Below are 18,414 nucleotides of genomic sequence, written 5' to 3' on the forward strand. Positions count from 1 at the left end.
GCTATAGGAAGGGTCTGAGGATTGGAATGGGAAGGAGTTGGATATCACATCTCATGCTATGGGAAGGGTCTCAGGTTTGGTATAAGCAGTGAGATATCACATCTCATGCTATAGGAAGTGTCTCAGGATTGGAATGGGAAGGACTTGGATATCACATCTCATGCTATAGGTAGGGTCTCAAGTTTGATATTAGAAGCATTGAGATATCACATCTCATGCTATAGGAAGGGTCTGAGGATTGGAATGGGAAGGAGTTGGATATCACATCTCATGCTATGGGAAGGGTCTCAGGTTTGGTATAAGCAGTGAGATATCACATCTCATGCTATAGGAAGTGTCTCAGGATTGGAATGGGAAGGAGTTGGATATCACATCTCATGTTATAGGAAGGATCTCAGGTTTGGTATAAGCATTGAGATATCACATCTCTGCTATCGGAAGGGTCTCAGGATTGGAATGGGAAGGAGTTGGATATTCCCATCTCATGTTATAGGAAGGGTCTCAGGTTTGGTATTAGAAGCATTGAGATATCACATCTCATGCTATAGGAAGGGTCTCAGGATTGGAATGGGAAGGACTTGGATATCAAATCTCATGCTATAGGGAGGGTCTCAAGTTTGATATTAGAAGCTTTGAGATATCACATCTCATGATATCGGAAGGGTCTCAGGATTGGAATGGGAAGGAGATGGATATCACATTTCATGTTAGAGATAGGATCTCAGGTTTGGTATTAGAGGCATTGAGATATCACATCTCATGCTATCAGAAGGGTCTCAGGATTGGAATGGGAAGGAGTTGTATATCACATCTCATGCTAAATGGAGGGTCTCAGGTTTGGAAGGGGAAGGATTTGGCAATCACATCTCATGTTATAGGAAGGATCTCAGGTTTGGTATTAGAGGCATTGAGATATCACATCTCATGCTATCATAAGGGTCTCAGGATTGGAATGGGAAGCTCTCAGGTTTGGAAGGGGAAAGAGTTGGATATCACATTTCATGTTAGAGGTAGGATCTCAGGTTTGGTATTAGAGGCATTGAGATATCACATCTCATGCTATCAGAAGGGTCTCAGGAATGGAATGGGAAGGAGTTGGATATCACATCTCATGGTAAAGGGAGGGTCTCAGGTTTGGAAGGGGAAGGATTTGGATATCACAACTCATGTTATAGGAAGGATCTCAGGTTTGGTATTAGAAGCATTGAGATATCACATCTCATGCTATCGGAAGGATCTCAGGTTTGGTATTAGAAGCATTGAGATATCACATCTCATGCTATCAGAAGGGTCTCAGGATTGGAATGGGAAGGAGTTGGATATCACATCTCATGCTAAAGGGAGGGTCTCAGGTTTGGAAGGGGAAGGATTTGCATATCACATCTCATGTTATCGGAAGGATCTCACGTTTGGTATTAGAAGTATTGAGATATCATATCTCATGCTATAGGAAGGGTCTCAGGATTGGAATGGGAAGGAAGTGGATATCACATCTCATGCTATAGGAAGTGTCTCAGGATTGGAATGGGAAGGACTTGGATATCACATCTCATGCTATAGGTAGGGTCTCAAGTTTGATATTAGAAGCATTGAGATATCACATCTCATGCTATAGAGGATTGGAATGGGAAGGAGTTGGATATCACATCTCATGCTATGGGAAGGGTCTCAGGTTTGGTATTAGAAGCATTGAGATATCACATCTCATGCTATCGGAAGGATCTCAGGTTTGGTATTAGAAGCATTGAGATATCACATCTCATGCTATCAGAAGGGTCTCAGGATTGGAATGGGAAGGAGTTGGATATCACATCTCATGCTAAAGGGAGGGTCTCAGGTTTGGAAGGGGAAGGATTTGCATATCACATCTCATGTTATCGGAAGGATCTCACGTTTGGTATTAGAAGTATTGAGATATCATATCTCATGCTATAGGAAGGGTCTCAGGATTGGAATGGGAAGGAAGTGGATATCACATCTCATGCTATAGGAAGTGTCTCAGGATTGGAATGGGAAGGACTTGGATATCACATCTCATGCTATAGGTAGGGTCTCAAGTTTGATATTAGAAGCATTGAGATATCACATCTCATGCTATAGAGGATTGGAATGGGAAGGAGTTGGATATCACATCTCATGCTATGGGAAGGGTCTCAGGTTTGGTATAAGCAGTGAGATATCACATCTCATGCTATAGGAAGTGTCTCAGGATTGGAATGGGAAGGAGTTGGATATCACATCTCATGTTATAGGAAGGATCTCAGGTTTGGTATAAGCATTGAGATATCACATCTCTGCTATCGGAAGGGTCTCAGGATTGGAATGGGAAGGAGTTGGATATTCCCATCTCATGTTATAGGAAGGGTCTCAGGTTTGGTATTAGAAGCATTGAGATATCACATCTCATGCTATAGGAAGGGTCTCAGGATTGGAATGGGAAGGACTTGGATATCACATCTCATGCTATAGGGAGGGTCTCAAGTTTGATATTAGAAGCTTTGAGATATCACATCTCATGATATCGGAAGGGTCTCAGGATTGGAATGGGAAGGAGTTGGATATCACATCTCATGATAAAGGAAGGGTCTAAGGTTTGGAAGGGGAAGGATTTGGATATCACATCTCATGTTATATTACGGGTCTCACGTTTGGTATTAGAAGCATTGAGATATCAAGTCTCATAGTATAGGAAGGGTCTCAGAATTGGAATGGGAAGGAGTTGGATATCACATCTCAAGCTATAGGAAGGGTCTCAGGATTGGAATGGGAAGGACTTGGATATCACATCTCATGCTATAGGAAGGCTCTCAGGTTTGGAAGGGGAAAGAGTTGGATATCACATTTCATGTTAGAGGCAGGATCTCAGGTTTGGTATTAGAAGCATTGAGATATCACATCTCATGCTATCGGAAGGATCTCAGGTTTGGTATTAGAAGCATTGAGATATCACATCTCATGCTATCAGAAGAGTCTCAGGATTGGAATAAGAAGGAGTTGGATATCACATCTCCTGCTAAAGGGAGGGTCTCAGGTTTGGAAGGGGAAGGATTTGGATATCACATCTCATGTTATCGGAAGGATCTCACGTTTGGTATTAGAAGTATTGAGATATCATATCTCATGCTATAGGAAGGGTCTCAGGATTGGAATGGGAAGGAGTTGGATATTACATCTCATGCTATAGGGAGGGTCTCAGTATTGGAATGGGAAGGACTTAGATATCACATATCATGCTATAGGGAGGGTCTCAGTTTTGATATTAGAAGCATTGAGATATCACATCTCATGCTATCGGAAGTGTCTCAGGATTGGAATGGGAAGGTGCTGGATATCACATCTCATGCTAAAGGAAGGGTCTCAGGTTTGGAACGGGAAGGATTTGGATATCACATCTCATGTTATAGGAAGGGTCTCAGGTTTGGTATAAGCATTGAGATATCACATCTCTGCTATCGGAAGTGTCTCAGGATTGGAATGGGAAGGAGTTGGATATCCCATCTCATGTTATAGGAAGGGTCTCAGGTTTGTTATTAGAATCATTGAGATATCATATTGCATGCTGTAGGAAGGGTCTAAGGGTTGGAATGGGAAGGACTTGGATATCACATCTCATGCTATAGATAGGCTCTTAGGTTTGGAAAGGGAAGGAGTTGGATGTCACATTTCATGTTAGAGGAAGGATCTCAGGTTTGGTTTTAGAAGCATTGAGATATCACATCTCATGCTATAGGAAGGGTCTCAGGATTGGAATGGGAAGCAGTTGGATATCACATCTCATGCTATAGGAAGGGTCTCAGATTTGGTATAAGCATTGAGATATCACAACTCATGCTATAGGACGGGTCGCAGGATTGGAATGGAAGGAGTTGGATATCACATCTCATGTTATAGGAAGGATCTCAGGTTTGGTATTAGAAGCATTGAGACATCACATCTCATGCTATAGGAAGGGTCTCAGGGTTGGAATGGGAAGGAGTTGGATATCACATCTCATCCAATAGGAAGGGTCTCAGGTTTGGAATGGGAAGGAATTGGATATCACATCTCATGTTATAGGAAGGATCTCAGGTTTGGTATTAGAAGCATTGAGATATCACGTCTCTGCTATCGGAAGGGTCTCAGGATTGGATTGGGAAGGACTTGGATTTCACATCTCATGCCATAGGAAGGGTCTCAGGTTTGGTATAAGCATTGAGATATCACATCTCTGCTATCGGAAGGGTTTCAGGATTGGATTGGGAAGGAGTTGGATATCCCTTCTCATGCTATAGGAAGTGTCTCAGGTTGGAATGGGAAGGAGTTGGATATCACATCTCATGTTATAGGAAGGGTCTCAGGATTGGAATGGGAAGGATTTGGATATCACATCTCTTGCTATAGGAAGGGTCTCAGGATTGGAATGGGTAGGAGTTGGATATTACTTTCTTGCTATAGGAAGGGTCTCATGTTTGGAATGGGAAGGAGTTGGATATCACATATGCTATAGTTAGTGTCTCAGGTTTGGAACGGGAAGGAGTTGGATATCACATCTCATGTTATAGGAAGGGTCTCAGGTTTGGTATAAGCATTGAGATATCACATCTCTGCTATCGGAAGCGGCTCAGGATTGGAATGGGAAGGAGTTGGATATCCCATCTCATGTTATAGGAAGAGTCTCTGGTTTGGTATTAGAATCATTGAGATATCACATCGCATGCTGTAGGAAGGGTCTAAGGATTGGAATGGGATGGACTTGGATATCACATCTCATGCTATAGGTAGGCTCTCAGGTTTGGTATAAGCATTGAGATATCACATCTCATGCTATAGGAAGGGTCTCAGGATTGGAATGGGAAGGAATTGGATATCACATCTCATGCTATAGGAAGGGTCTCAGATTTGGTATAAGCATTGAGATATCACATCTCATGCTAAAGGAAGGGTCTCAGGATTGGAATGGGAAGGAGTTGTATATGACATCTCAGGCCATAGGAAGGTTCTCAGGTTTGGTATAAGCATTGAGATATCACATCTCTGCTATCGGAAGGGTCTCAGGATTGGAATGGGAAGGAGTTGGATATCCCATCTCATGTTATAGGAAGGGTCTCAGGTTTGGTATTAGAAGCATAGAGATATCACATCTCATGCTATAGGAAGGGTCTCAGGATTTGAATGGCAAGGAGTTGGATATCACATCTCATGCCATAGGAGGGGTCTCAGGTTTGGTATAAGCATTGAGATATCACATCTCTGCTATCGGAAGGGTCTCAGGATTGGATTGGGAAGGAGTTGGATATCCCTTCTCATGCTATAGGAAGTGTCTCAGGTTGGAATGGGAAGGAGTTGGATATCACATCTCTTGCTATAGGAAGGGTCTCAGGATTGGAATGGGTAGGAGTTGGATATTACTTTCTTGCTATAGGAAGGCTCTCAGGTTTGGAAGGGGAAAGAGTTGGATATCACATATGCTATAGTTAGTGTCTCAGGTTTGGAACGGGAAGGAGTTGGATATCACATCTCATGTTATAGGAAGGGTCTCAGGTTTGGTATAAGCATTGAGATATCACATCTCTGCTATCGGAAGCGGCTCAGGATTGGAATGGGAAGGAGTTGGATATCCCATCTCATGTTATAGGAAGAGTCTCTGGTTTGGTATTAGAATCATTGAGATATCACATCTCATGCTATAGGAAGGGTCTCAGGATTGGAATGGGAAGCAGTTGGATATCACATCTCATGCTATAGGAAGGGTCTCAGATTTGGTATAAGCATTGAGATATCACAACTCATGCTATAGGACGGGTCTCAGGATTGGAATGGAAGGAGTTGGATATCACATCTCATGTTATAGGAAGGATCTCAGGTTTGGTATTAGAAGCATTGAGACATCACATCTCATGCTATAGGAAGGGTCTCAGGGTTGGAATGGGAAGGAGTTGGATATCACATCTCATCCAATAGGAAGGGTCTCAGGTTTGGAATGGGAAGGAATTGGATATCACATCTCATGTTATAGGAAGGATCTCAGGTTTGGTATTAGAAGCATTGAGATATCACGTCTCTGCTATCGGAAGGGTCTCAGGATTGGATTGGGAAGGACTTGGATATCACATCTCATGCCATAGGAAGGGTCTCAGGTTTGGTATAAGCATTGAGATATCACATCTCTGCTATCGGAAGGGTTTCAGGATTGGATTGGGAAGGAGTTGGATATCCCTTCTCATGCTATAGGAAGTGTCTCAGGTTGGAATGGGAAGGAGTTGGATATCACATCTCATGTTATAGGAAGGGTCTCAGGATTGGAATGGGAAGGATTTGGATATCACATCTCTTGCTATAGGAAGGGTCTCAGGATTGGAATGGGTAGGAGTTGGATATTACTTTCTTGCTATAGGAAGGGTCTCATGTTTGGAATGGGAAGGAGTTGGATATCACATATGCTATAGTTAGTGTCTCAGGTTTGGAACGGGAAGGAGTTGGATATCACATCTCATGTTATAGCAAGGGTCTCAGGTTTGGTATAAGCATTGAGATATCACATCTCTGCTATCGGAAGCGGCTCAGGATTGGAATGGGAAGGAGTTGGATATCCCATCTCATGTTATAGGAAGAGTCTCTGGTTTGGTATTAGAATCATTGAGATATCACATCGCATGCTGTAGGAAGGGTCTAAGGATTGGAATGGGATGGACTTGGATATCACATCTCATGCTATAGGTAGGCTCTCAGGTTTGGTATAAGCATTGAGATATCACATCTCATGCTATAGGAAGGGTCTCAGGATTGGAATGGGAAGGAATTGGATATCACATCTCATGCTATAGGAAGGGTCTCAGATTTGGTATAAGCATTGAGATATCACATCTCATGCTAAAGGAAGGGTCTCAGGATTGGAATGGGAAGGAGTTGTATATGACATCTCAGGCCATAGGAAGGTTCTCAGGTTTGGTATAAGCATTGAGATATCACATCTCTGCTATCGGAAGGGTCTCAGGATTGGAATGGGAAGGAGTTGGATATCCCATCTCATGTTATAGGAAGGGTCTCAGGTTTGGTATTAGAAGCATAGAGATATCACATCTCATGCTATAGGAAGGGTCTCAGGATTTGAATGGCAAGGAGTTGGATATCACATCTCATGCCATAGGAGGGGTCTCAGGTTTGGTATAAGCATTGAGATATCACATCTCTGCTATCGGAAGGGTCTCAGGATTGGATTGGGAAGGAGTTGGATATCCCTTCTCATGCTATAGGAAGTGTCTCAGGTTGGAATGGGAAGGAGTTGGATATCACATCTCATGTTATAGGAAGGGTCTCAGGATTGGAATGGGAAGGATTTGGATATCACATCTCTTGCTATAGGAAGGGTCTCAGGATTGGAATGGGTAGGAGTTGGATATTACTTTCTTGCTATAGGAAGGGTCTCATGTTTGGAATGGGAAGGAGTTGGATATCACATATGCTATAGTTAGTGTCTCAGGTTTGGAACGGGAAGGAGTTGGATATCACATCTCATGTTATAGGAAGGGTCTCAGGTTTGGTATAAGCATTGAGATATCACATCTCTGCTATCGGAAGCGGCTCAGGATTGGAATGGGAAGGAGTTGGATATCCCATCTCATGTTATAGGAAGAGTCTCTGGTTTGGTATTAGAATCATTGAGATATCACATCGCATGCTGTAGGAAGGGTCTAAGGATTGGAATGGGATGGACTTGGATATCACATCTCATGCTATAGGTAGGCTCTCAGGTTTGGTATAAGCATTGAGATATCACATCTCATGCTATAGGAAGGGTCTCAGGATTGGAATGGGAAGGAATTGGATATCACATCTCATGCTATAGGAAGGGTCTCAGATTTGGTATAAGCATTGAGATATCACATCTCATGCTAAAGGAAGGGTCTCAGGATTGGAATGGGAAGGAGTTGTATATGACATCTCAGGCCATAGGAAGGTTCTCAGGTTTGGTATAAGCATTGAGATATCACATCTCTGCTATCGGAAGGGTCTCAGGATTGGAATGGGAAGGAGTTGGATATCCCATCTCATGTTATAGGAAGGGTCTCAGGTTTGGTATTAGAAGCATAGAGATATCACATCTCATGCTATAGGAAGGGTCTCAGGATTTGAATGGCAAGGAGTTGGATATCACATCTCATGCCATAGGAGGGGTCTCAGGTTTGGTATAAGCATTGAGATATCACATCTCTGCTATCGGAAGGGTCTCAGGATTGGATTGGGAAGGAGTTGGATATCCCTTCTCATGCTATAGGAAGTGTCTCAGGTTGGAATGGGAAGGAGTTGGATATCACATCTCATGTTATAGGAAGGGTCTCAGGATTGGAATGGGAAGGATTTGGATATCACATCTCTTGCTATAGGAAGGGTCTCAGGATTGGAATGGGTAGGAGTTGGATATTACTTTCTTGCTATAGGAAGGCTCTCAGGTTTGGAAGGGGAAAGAGTTGGATATCACATATGCTATAGTTAGTGTCTCAGGTTTGGAACGGGAAGGAGTTGGATATCACATCTCATGTTATAGGAAGGGTCTCAGGTTTGGTATAAGCATTGAGATATCACATCTCTGCTATCGGAAGCGGCTCAGGATTGGAATGGGAAGGAGTTGGATATCCCATCTCATGTTATAGGAAGAGTCTCTGGTTTGGTATTAGAATCATTGAGATATCACATCGCATGCTGTAGGAAGGGTCTAAGGATTGAAATGGGATGGACTTGGATATCACATCTCATGCTATAGGTAGGCTCTCAGGTTTGGTATAAGCATTGAGATATCACATCTCATGCTATAGGAAGGGTCTCAGGATTGGAATGGGAAGGAATTGGATATCACATCTCATGCTATAGGAAGGGTCTCAGATTTGGTATAAGCATTGAGATATCACATCTCATGCTAAAGGAAGGGTCTCAGGATTGAAATGGGAAGGAGTTGTATATGACATCTCAGGCCATAGGAAGGTTCTCAGGTTTGGTATAAGCATTGAGATATCACATCTCTGCTATCGGAAGGGTCTCAGGATTGGAATCGGAAGGAGTTGGATATCCCATCTCATGTTATAGGAAGGGTCTCAGGTTTGGTATTAGAAGCATAGAGATATCACATCTCATGCTATAGGAAGGGTCTCAGGATTGGAATGGGAAGGACTTGGATGTCACATCTCATGCTATAGGGAGGGTCTCAAGTTTGATATTAGAAGCATTGAGATAACAAATCTCATGATATCGGAAGGGTCTCAGGATTGGAATGGGAAGGTGTTGGATATCACATCTCATGATAAAGGAAGGGTCTAAGGTTTGGAAGGGGAAGGATTTGGATATCACATCTCATGTTATAGGACGGGTCTCAGGTTTGGTATTAGAAGCATTGAGATATCAAGTCTCATGGTATAAGAAGGGTCTCAGAATTGGAATGGGAAGGAGTTGGATATCACACCTCAAGCTATAGGAAGGGTCTCAGGATTGGAATGGGAAGGAGTTTGATATCACATTTCATGTTATAGGAAGGGTCTCAGGATTGGAATGGGAAGGACTTGGATATCATATCTCATGCTATAGGACGGGTCTCAGGTTTGTTATTAGAATCATTGAGATATCATATTGCATGCTGTAGGAAGGGTCTAAGTATTGGAATGGGAAGGACTTGGATATCACATCTCATGCTATAGATAGGCTCTTAGGTTTGGAAAGGAAAGGAGTTGGATATCACATTTCATGTTAGAGGAAGGATCTTAGGTTTGGTATTAGAAGCATTGAGATATCACATCTCATGCTATAGGAAGGGTCTCAGGATTGGAATGGGAAGTAGTTGGATATCACATCTCATGCTATAGGAAGGGTCTCAGGTTTGGTATAAGCATTGAGATATCACATCTCATGCTATAGGACGGGTCTCAGGATTGGAATGGAAGGAGTTGGATATCACATCTCATGTTATAGGAAGGATCTCAGGTTTGGTATTAGAAGCATTGAGACATCACATCTCATGCTATAGGAAGGGTCTCAGGGTTGGAATGGGAAGGAGTTGGATATCACATCTCATCCAATAGGAAGGGTCTCAGGTTTGGAATGGTAAGGAATTGGGTATCACATCTCATGTTATAGGAAGGATCTCAGGTTTGGTATTAGAAGCATTGAGATATCACATCTCATGCTATAGGAAGGGTCTCAGGATTGGAATGTGAAGGATTTGGATATCACATCTCATGCTAAAGGAAGGGTCTCAGGTTTGGTAGAAGCATTGAGATATCACGTCTCTGCTATCGGAAGGGTCTCAGGATTGGATTGGGAAGGAGTTGGATATCCCTTCTCATGCTATTGGAAGGGTCTCAGGATTTGAATGGCAAGGAGTTGGATATCACATCTCATGCCATTGGAAGGGTCTCAGGTTTGGTATAAGCATTGAGATATCACATCTCTGCTATCGGAAGGGTCTCAGGATTGGAATGGGAAGGAGTTGGATATTCCCATCTCATGTTATAGGAAGAGTCTCAGGTTTGGTATTAGAAGCATTGAGATATCACATCTCATGCTATAGGAAGGGTCTCAGGATTGGAATGGGAAGGACTTGGATATCACATCTCATGCTATAGGGAGGGTCTCAAGTTTGATATTAGAAGCTTTGAGATATCACATCTCATGATATCGGAAGGGTCTCAGGATTGGAATGGGAAGGAGTTGGATATCACATCTCATGATAAAGGAAGGGTCTAAGGTTTGGAAGGGGAAGGATTTGGATATCACATCTGATGTTATATTACGGGTCTCAGGTTTGGTATTAGAAGCATTGAGATATCAAGTCTCAGAGTATAGGAAGGGTCTCAGAATTGGAATGGGAAGGAGTTGGATATCAGATCTCAAGCTATAGGAAGGGTCTCAGGATTGGAATGGGAAGGACTTGGATATCACATCTCATGCTATAGGAAGGCTCTCAGGTTTGGAAGGGGAAAGAGTTGGATATCACATTTCATGTTAGAGGTAGGATCTCAGGTTTGGTATTAGAGGCATTGAGATATCACATCTCATGCTATCAGAAGGGTCTCAGGAATGGAATAGGAAGGAGTTGGATATCACATCTCATGCTAAAGGGAGGGTCTCAGGTTTGGAAGGGGAAGGATTTGGATATCACATCTCATGTTATAGGAAGGATCTCAGGTTTGGTATTAGAAGCATTGAGATATCACATCTCATGCTATCAGAAGGGTCTCAGGATTGGAATGGGAAGGAGTTGGATATCACATCTCATGCTAAAGGGAGGGTCTCAGGTTTGGAAGGGGAAGGATTTGGATATCACATCTCATGTTATCGGAAGGATCTCACGTTTGGTATTAGAAGTATTGAGATATCACATATCATGCTATAGGGAGGGTCTCAGTTTTGATATTAGAAGCATTGAGATATCACATCTCATGCTATCGGAAGTGTCTCAGGATTGGAATGGGAAGCAGCTGGATATCACATCTCATGCTAAAGGAAGGGTCTCAGGTTTGGAACGGGAAGGATTTGGATATCACATCTCATGTTATAGGAAGGGTCTCAGGTTTGGTATAAGCATTGAGATATCACATCTCTGCTATCGGAAGTGTCTCAGGATTGGAATGGGAAGGAGTTGGATATCCCATCTCATGTTATAGGACGGGTCTCAGGTTTGTTATTAGAATCATTGAGATATCATATTGCATGCTGTAGGAAGGGTCTAAGGGTTGGAATGGGAAGGACTTGGATATCACATCTCATGCTATAGATAGGCTCTTAGGTTTGGAAAGGGAAGGAGTTGGATATCACATTTCATGTTAGAGGAAGGATCTCAGGTTTGGTATTAGAAGCATTGAGATATCACATCTCATGCTATAGGAAGGGTCTCAGGATTGGAATGGGAAGTAGTTGGATATCACATCTCATGCTATAGGAAGGGTCTCAGGTTTGGTATAAGCATTGAGATATCACATCTCATGCTATAGGACGGGTCTCAGGATTGGAATGGAAGGAGTTGGATATCACATCTCATGTTATAGGAAGGATCTCAGGTTTGGTATCAGAAGCATTGAGACATCACATCTCATGCTATAGGAAGGGTCTCAGGGTTGGAATGGGAAGGAGTTGGATATCCCATCTCATCCAATAGGAAGGGTCTCAGGTTTGGAATGGGAAGGAATTGGATATCACATCTCATGTTATAGGAAGGATCTCAGGTTTGGTATTAGAAGCATTGAGATATCACATCTCATGCTATAGGAAGGGTCTCAGGATTGGAATGTGAAGGATTTGGATATCACATCTCATGCTAAAGGAAGGGTCTCAGGTTTGGTAGAAGCATTGAGATATTACGTCTCTGCTATCGGAAGGGTCTCAGGATTGGATTGGGAAGGAGTTGGATATCCCTTCTCATGCTATAGGAAGGGTCTCAGGATTTGAATGGTAAGGAGTTGGATATCACATCTCATGCCATAGGAAGGGTCTCAGGTTTGGTATAAGCATTGAGATATCACATCTCTGCTATCGGAAGGGTCTCAGGATTGGATTGGGAAGGAGTTGGATATCCCTTCTCATGCTATAGGAAGTGTCTCAGGTTGGAATGGGAAGGAGTTGGATATCACATCTCATGTTATAGGAAGGGTCTCAGGATAGGAATGGGAAGGATTTGGATATCACATCTCTTGCTATAGGAAGGGTCTCAGGATTGGAATGGGTAGGAGTTGGATATTACTTTCTTGCTATAGGAAGGGTCTCATGTTTGGAATGGGAAGGAGTTGGATATCACATATGCTATAGTTAGTGTCTCAGGTTTGGAACGGGAAGGAGTTGGATATCACATCTCATGTTATAGGAAGGGTCTCAGGTTTGGTATAAGCATTGAGATATCACATCTCTGCTATCGGAAGTGGCTCAGGATTGGAATGGGAAGGAGTTGGATATCCCATCTCATGTTATAGTAAGAGTCTCTGGTTTGGTATTAGAATCATTGAGATATCAAATCGCATGCTGTAGGAAGGGTCTAAGGATTGGAATGGGATGGAATTGGATATCACATCTCATGCTATAGGTAGGCTCTCAGGTTTGGTATAAGCATTGAGATATCACATCTCATGCTATAGGAAGGGTCTCAGATTTGGTATAAGCATTGAGATATCACATCTCATGCTAAAGGAAGGGTCTCAGGATTGGAATGGGAAGGAGTTGTATATGACATCTCAGGCCATAGGAAGGGTCTCAGGTTTGGTATAAGCATTGAGATATCACATCTCTGCTATCGGAAGGGTCTCAGGATTGGAATGGGAAGGAGTTGGATATCCCATCTCATGTTATAGGAAGGGTCTCAGGTTTGGTATTAGAAGCATAGAGATATCACATCTCATGCTATAGGAAGGGTCTCAGGATTGGAATGGGAAGGACTTGGATGTCACATCTCATGCTATAGGGAGGGTCTCAAGTTTGATATTAGAAGCATTGAGATAACAAATCTCATGATATCGGAAGGGTCTCAGGATTGGAATGGGAAGGAGTTGGATACCACATCTCATGATAAAGGAAGGGTCTAAGGTTTGGAAGGGGAAGGATTTGGATATCACATCTCATGTTATAGGACGGGTCTCAGGTTTGGTATTAGAAGCATTGAGATATCAAGTCTCATGGTATAAGAAGGGTCTCAGAATTGGAATGGGAAGGAGTTGGATATCACACCTCAAGCTATAGGAAGGGTCTCAGGATTGGAATGGGAAGGAGTTTGATATCACATCTCATGCCATAGTATGGGTCTCAGGTTTGGTAGAAGCATTGGGATATCACATCTCATGCTATCGGAAGGGTATCAGTATTGGATTTGGAAGAAGTTGGATATCCCATCTCATGCTATAGGAAGGGTCTCAGGTTTGAATGGGAAGGAGTTGGATATCACATTTCATGTTATAGGAAGGGTCTCAGGATTGGAATGGGAAGGACTTGGATATCATATCTCATGCTATAGGACGGGTCTCAGGTTTGTTATTAGAATCATTGAGATATCATATTGCATGCTGTAGGAAGGGTCTAAGGATTGGAATGGGAAGGACTTGGATATCTCATCTCATGCTATAGATAGGCTCTTAGGTTTGGAAAGGGAAGGAGTTGGATATCACATTTCATGTTAGAGGAAGGATCTCAGGTTTGGTATTAGAAGCATTGAGATATCACATCTCATGCTATAGGAAGGGTCTCAGGATTGGAATGGGAAGTAGTTGGATATCACATCTCATGCTATAGGAAGGGTCTCAGGTTTGGTATAAGCATTGAGATATCACATCTCATGCTATAGGACGGGTCTCAGGATTGGAATGGAAGGAGTTGGATATCACATCTCATGTTATAGGAAGGATCTCAGGTTTGGTATTAGAAGCATTGAGACATCACATCTCATCCAATAGGAAGGGTCTCAGGTTTGGAATGGGAAGGAATTGGATATCACATCTCATGTTATAGGAAGGATCTCAGGTTTGGTATTAGAAGCATTGAGATATCACATCTCATGCTATAGGAAGGGTCTCAGGATTGGAATGTGAAGGATTTGGATATCACATCTCATGCTAAAGGAAGGGTGTCAGGTTTGGTAGAAGCATTGAGATATCACGTCTCTGCTATCGGAAGGGTCTCAGGATTGGATTGGGAAGGAGTTGGATATCCCTTCTCATGCTATAGGAAGGGTCTCAGGATTTGAATGGCAAGGAGTTGGGTATCACATCTCATGCCATAGGAAGGGTCTCAGGTTTGGTATAAGCATTGACATATCACATCTCTGCTATCGGAAGGGTCTCAGGATTGGAATGGGAAGGAGTTGGATATTCCCATCTCATGTTATAGGAAGGGTCTCAGGTTTGGTATTAGAAGCATTGAGATATCACATCTCATGCTATAGGAAGGGTCTCAGGATTGGAATGGGAAGGACTTGGATATCACATCTCATGCTATAGGGAGGGTCTCAAGTTTGATATTAGAAGCTTTGAGATATCACATCTCATGATATCGGAAGGGTCTCAGGATTGGAATGGGAAGGAGTTGGATATCACATCTCATGATAAAGGAAGGGTCTAAGGTTTGGAAGGGGAAGGATTTGGATATCACATCTCATGTTATATTACGGGTCTCAGGTTTGGTATTAGAGGCATTGAGATATCAAGTCTCAGAGTATAGGAAGGGTCTCAGAATTAGAATGGGAAGGAGTTGGATATCACATCTCAAGCTATAGGAAGGGTCTCAGGATTGGAATGGGAAGGACTTGGATATCACATCTCATGCTATAGGAAGGCTCTCAGGTTTGGAAGGGGAAAGAGTTGGATATCACATTTCATGTTAGAGGTAGGATCTCAGGTTTGGTATTAGAGGCATTGAGATATCACATCTCATGCTATCAGAAGGGTCTCTGGAATGGAATGGGAAGGAGTTGGATATCACATCTCATGCTAAAGGGAGGGTCTCATGTTTGGAAGGGGAAGGATTTGGATATCACATCTCATGTTATAGGAAGGATCTCAGGTTTGGTATTAGAAGCATTGAGATATCACATCTCATGCTATCGGAAGGATCTCAGGTTTGGTATTAGAAGCATTGAGATATCACATCTCATGCTATCAGAAGGGTCTCAGGATTGGAATGGGAAGGAGTTGGATATCACATCTCATGCTAAAGGGAGGGTCTCAGGTTTGGAAGGGGAAGGATTTGGATATCACATCTCATGTTATCGGAAGGATCTCACGTTTGGTATTAGAAGTATTGAGATATCATATCTCATGCTATAGGAAGGGTCTCAGGATTGGAATGGGAAAGAGTTGGATATCACATCTCATGCTATAGGGAGTGTCTCAGGATTGGAATGGGAAGGACTTAGATATCACATATCATGCTATAGGGAGGGTCTCAGTTTTGATATTAGAAGCATTGAGATATCACATCTCATGCTATCGGAAGTGTCTCAGGATTGGAATGGGAAGGAGCTGGATATCACATCTCATGCTAAAGGAAGGGTCTCAGGTTTGGAACGGGAAGGATTTGGATATCACATCTCATGTTATAGGAAGGGTCTCAGGTTTGGTATAAGCATTGAGATATCACATCTCTGCTATCGGAAGTGTCTCAGGATTGGAATGGGAAGGAGTTGGATATCCCATCTCATGTTATAGGACGGGTCTCAGGTTTGTTATTAGAATCATTGAGATATCATATTGCATGCTGTAGGAAGGGTCTAAGGGTTGGAATGGGAAGGACTTGGATATCACATCTCATGCTATAGATAGGCTCTTAGGTTTGGAAAGGGAAGGAGTTGGATATCACATTTCATGTTAGAGGAAGGATCTCAGGTTTGGTATTAGAAGCATTGAGATATCACATCTCATGCTATAGGAAGGGTCTCAGGATTGGAATGGGAAGTAGTTGGATATCACATCTCATGCTATAGGAAGAGTCTCAGGTTTGGTATAAGCATTGAGATATCACATCTCATGCTATAGGACGGGTCTCAGGATTGGAATGGAAGGAGTTGGATATCACATCTCATGTTATAGGAAGGATCTCAGGTTTGGTATTAGAAGCATTGAGACATCACATCTCATGCTATAGGAAGGGTCTCAGGGTTGGAATGGGAAGGAGTTGGATATCACATCTCATCCAATAGGAAGGGTCTCAGGTTTGGAATGGGAAGGAATTGGATATCACATCTCATGTTATAGGAAGGATCTCAGGTTTGGTATTAGAAGCATTGAGATATCACATCTCATGCTATAGGAAGGGTCTCAGGATTGGAATGTGAAGGATTTGGATATCACATCTCATGCTAAAGGAAGGGTCTCAGGTTTGGTAGAAGCATTGAGATATCACGTCTCTGCTATCAGAAGGGTCTCAGGATTGGATTGGGAAGGAGTTGGATATCCCTTCTCATGCTATAGGAAGGGTCTCAGGATTTAAATGGCAAGGAGTTGGATATCACATCTCATGCCATAGGAAGGGTCTCAGGTTTGGTATAAGCATTGAGATATCACATCTCTGCTATCGGAAGGGTCTCAGGATTGGATTGGGAAGGAGTTGGATATCCCTTCTCATGCTATAGGAAGTGTCTCAGGTTGGAATGGGAAGGAGTTGGATATCACATCTCATGTTATAGGAAGGGTCTCAGGATTGGAATGGGAAGGATTTGGATATCACATCTCTTGCTATAGGAAGGGTCTCAGGATTGGAATGGGTAGGCGTTGGATATTACTTTCTTGCTATAGGAAGGGTCTCATGTTTGGAATGGGAAGGAGTTGGATATCACATATGCTATAGTTAGTGTCTCAGGTTTGGAACGGGAAGGAGTTGGATATCACATCTCATGTTATAGGAAGGGTCTCAGGTTTGGTATAAGCATTGAGATATCACATCTCTGCTATCGGAAGCGGCTCAGGATTGGAATGGGAAGGAGTTGGATATCCCATCTCATGTTATAGTAAGAGTCTCTGGTTTGGTATTAGAATCATTGAGATATCACATCGCATGCTGTAGGAAGGGTCTAAGGATTGGAATGGGATGGACTTGGATATCACATCTCATGCTATAGGTAGGCTCTCAGGTTTGGTATAAGCATTGAGATATCACATCCCATGCTATAGGAAGGGTCTCAGGATTGGAATGGGAAGGATTTGGATATCACATCTCATGCTATAGGAAGGGTCTCAGATTTGGTATAAGCATTGAGATATCACATCTCATGCTAAAGGAAGGGTCTCAGGATTGGAATGGGAAGGAGTTGTATATGACATCTCAGGCCATAGGAAGGGTCTCAGGTTTGGTATAAGCATTGAGATATCACATCTCTGCTATCGGAAGGGTCTCAGGATTGGAATGGGAAGGAGTTGGATATCCCATCTCATGTTATAGGAAGGGTCTCAGGTTTGGTATTAGAAGCATAGAGATATCACATCTCATGCTATAGGAAGGGTCTCAGGATTGGAATGGGAAGGACTTGGATGTCAGATCTCATGCTATAGGGAGGGTCTCAAGTTTGATATTAGAAGCATTGAGATAACAAATCTCATGATATCGGAAGGGTCTCAGGATTGGAATGGGAAGGAGTTGGATACCACATCTCATGATAAAGGAAGGGTCTAAGGTTTGGAAGGGGAAGGATTTGGATATCACATCTCATGTTATAGGACGGGTCTCAGGTTTGGTATTAGAAGCATTGAGATATCAAGTCTCATGGTATAAGAAGGGTCTCAGAATTGGAATGGGAAGGAGTTGGATATCACACCTCAAGCTATAGGAAGGGTCTCAGGATTGGAATGGGAAGGAGTTTGATATCACATCTCATGCCATAGTATGGGTCTCAGGTTTGGTAGAAGCATTGGGATATCACATCTCATGCTATCGGAAGGGTATCAGTATTGGATTTGGAAGAAGTTGGATATCCCATCTCAT

Source organism: Ambystoma mexicanum, chromosome 2p (assembly GCF_040938575.1).
Source record: "Ambystoma mexicanum isolate Mex_15411 chromosome 2p, UKY_AmexF1_1, whole genome shotgun sequence".
In the NCBI taxonomy this organism is placed as follows: domain Eukaryota; kingdom Metazoa; phylum Chordata; class Amphibia; order Caudata; family Ambystomatidae; genus Ambystoma; species Ambystoma mexicanum.